This window comes from Dunckerocampus dactyliophorus, chromosome 6, assembly GCF_027744805.1.
Source record: "Dunckerocampus dactyliophorus isolate RoL2022-P2 chromosome 6, RoL_Ddac_1.1, whole genome shotgun sequence".
In the NCBI taxonomy this organism is placed as follows: Eukaryota; Metazoa; Chordata; class Actinopteri; order Syngnathiformes; family Syngnathidae; genus Dunckerocampus; species Dunckerocampus dactyliophorus.
Window position 1 is genome coordinate 7324735 of NC_072824.1, and position 3533 is coordinate 7328267.

Genomic DNA, 3533 nt, shown 5'->3' on the forward strand with positions numbered 1-3533 from the left:
TTAAGAAGCACAGTTTAAACTGCAAACTATCAGTTACGTGGAGGAACTGGAATTGAGTAGCTGCAAGAGAATTCAAGATCAACGAAACGGGGCCATCTATCCATCTGAGCAAGGACTACCGTGGCGCAGCAACTCCAACTGCAGTAAAAAAAATTTTGCCAACAACACATCCAGCCCAACCACATCACCAACATGGACGACGTGCTGCTCACTTTCAACATCCCGGTGAACCACACTGTAGAGAAGCGATACACACAACGGGGCACGAGAAGTCGGCTTTTACTGTTGTGTTTGGTTGCCATAGTAATGGACAGAAACTGCCACCTATGGTGATTTTTTAAGAGGAAGACGCTGCCGAAAGAAATGTTTCCAGCCGCGGTCATCGTTAAGACCAATCAAAAGGGCTGGATGGACGAGGAGAAAATGGCTGAGTGACATGTACGTAAAACACCAGATGTTTTTTTTCCACGTGTCACCGTCCCTGTTCATCTGTGACTCCATGCGCGCCCATCTCACAGCCTCTCATTCCGGGAGGCTTGACGAAGGAACTCCAACCGCTGGACATCGGTGTAAACACGACGTTTAAAGTGAAGTTGCGAGCGACAGATGGCGAACACAGCCTTACTAAGACCGAGACGCAGCGCTGGACGAGTTACGCCACAATTTTGTGGATACTTGGCCAACTGTGTCTGCTTGCACTGTTGTTGGAGCTTTCACAAAAGCCGGTATCGTTTCTGAGGAGCTGCACGGCAACGAGACTGACTCTGACAATGACGAGAGGGAACCTGGCGTGTTTGATGGAGAACTTGCCCAGCTGTTCATTTTTTTTTTTTTTTTTTTTTTTTTTTTTAACCCCTGTCCTGTCCAGCCTTTAAAGCAGATAGAATTGTAGACCTAAATGCCGTCAAGTGCTCAACAGATTTACTCTGCCAGAGAGAAGTGTGATATACACTTCCTGATGCTTGTAATAATGCTTGTAATAAAGCAAATTTGGAGCGACCGGACCGGAGCAGGAGGGGACAGAGAAGAAGAGAAAAGGAAACGGGGGGGGGGGGGGGGGGGGGGGGGGGGGGGGGGGGGAAGAGAGACAAGAGACAAGGACAACAGCAGCAACAACAACAATTGTGACAGAACAACAGAAACATACAGAACGACATCAGCAAATAAATGTCCGTGACAACTATAAAGACGAACAAGGATAAAGGACAAATCAATATCAACAATCACAATGACAAATCTGTCAATGACAATCAGACATAATAGCAGTCATGAAATGATGAACTATGACAGTGATCACAATGACAATACTGCATTGAAACAGTCGCACACAATAGTAGTCATGAAATGATGAACTATGACAGTGATCACAATGACAATACTGCATTGAAACAGTCGCACACAATAGCAGTCATGAAATGATGAATTATGATAGTGATCACCATGATAATACCGCATTGAAACAGTCACACATAACTGTAGTAATGAAATGATTATCCATGATAGTGAATAGAATGATAATTACTGTAATGCACATCATTGTAAAAAAAAAAAAAATACATATACACACATATATATATATATATATATATACATACATACATATATACATACACATACATACCGCATATATATACATATATATATATAGTCATACTGCTGATATCACCGTCGCTGTAATAAAACCAACAACATAATAACACCCTGGTTAACTCAGTGAGTAATGTGGGGAAGTACGTATGTACTGTGAGTGTGCATATGTACAGGTATCTCTGTATGTGAGGAAGACTTCATATATATATAAAGGTGCAGGAATGTGTGGGCGTGTAATTGTCACTGAGAATGCATGAAAGGAAAGGGGCCGCCTTCCACCTCCCAGAGAGCCCCGCCCCAAATAGCAAGGCCGGGCCCCGGCCGCCAGAAGGCCACCAGGCCCATAGGGGCAGGCAGCACAAAGATCAGCGCCCCAAGAGCCAGCCCAGAGAGCCCCCCCCCCGGGAAGACCAGCAAGGGGCCGAAGAGAGGTAATCCCAGCCAAGGACACGGCGCCAGCGGGCCGGAGGACTGCCAACCCCCGAGACCAGCGAGAGATCACACCCCACAAAGGCAGACGGGTACCGGGGGCCACAAACCGGCAGGCCCAGAGACGCCACCACAACCGGAAAGAAGCCCGCCCGCGCCGGAAGCGCCAATTCCCGCCCACCGCCACCCCCACCCCCAGGGAGCGGAGCCCGGCCCGCCCCGGGCCAACCCCCGCCCGACCCCCGACACAGGGCCGCCCCGCCAAGGGATGCAGGAGGCACACCCTCCACCCACCCGGCGGAGGCACGGGCGGCAGAGATGTATCGCCCAGCACCTGACCCCACGGAGCAAACCCCTGTATGCCCCCCTCCCCCCTCCAAAATAAATAACTAAACTAAATAAATAAATAAAAGTACACACACACACGCACCCACACACTCCTACGCACCCACACACACGCACATACACACTCCTACGCACATACACACCCCTACGCGCACGCTCATACACACTCTTACTTACTCAAGCGCGCACACACACACACACACACACACACACACAGTGGTCGACTGCCCGACACCCGGAAGCCCCACCCTATCCCCCGTTGGTAACCCAAGGAGCAGCGGAGCCGGGGACCCCGGGGTCCCAGACATACGATCCAGAACCCAGGGGCGGAGAGCGCAGACCGCCGGGGAGCAGGAAGACACCCGGCCATACCCCCCCAGCGGTAGGACGCCGCCAGCGAGGCAGACAGGGGAGTCAGCGAGGAGGAGAACGGGAAACTGAGCAGGCAGGCGGGAAAACGGGCGAGCAGCCAGGCGAACCACCACACAGCGCCAACCGACACCCGCGGGCCAGCAAACCCCGAAGAGAGAGCGGGAGCACCACACCCCAAGCCGCAGGGAGGCCAAGCACCAGAGCCGAGAAGGCGAGACCAGCAGCCGACCAGCCGACGGCCCCCACAAGCCACCAGAAGCCAGACCAGCCACATGCCACCAGAGCCGACAGCGCACCACCCGCGCACCGGAGCCCCACCCCCGACAAGCCCACAGACAGACCGGGGGAGGCGAGGACACAGACAGCGGCCCGGCAGCGCACAAAGCGCAACGGCGACAGACGCCCAAGCGCCCGGCAGAGCACGACCCCCCCCAGCGAGCCCGGCCCCAGGGCACCCGCCCCCCCACCCCTACCCCGCCACCCAGGCCCACAGTACCCGCAAGCATGACCAAGCCCCAACCCACCAGCTGGCCCGGCGCCCCAGCAGCCGCCACAGCGCAGCAACCACCAGCCGCCGCGACGGCACACGGGCCACCCGCAGCACCAGCACCGCCCCCCGGAGACCGCCGAACCCGCCCCAAGAGCGCAGAGGCGCCCGTAGCACGTGTCAGTCCAGGGGAGGCACCGCAAGCCGCCCCCCCCGGCGCAAGCCCCGGCATCAACAGGCCCCAGAGGGCCACCCCAGGGAAGGGCAGGCGAACCAGACAAGGGCACCCCACAGGCCAGGCCGCCCCGGG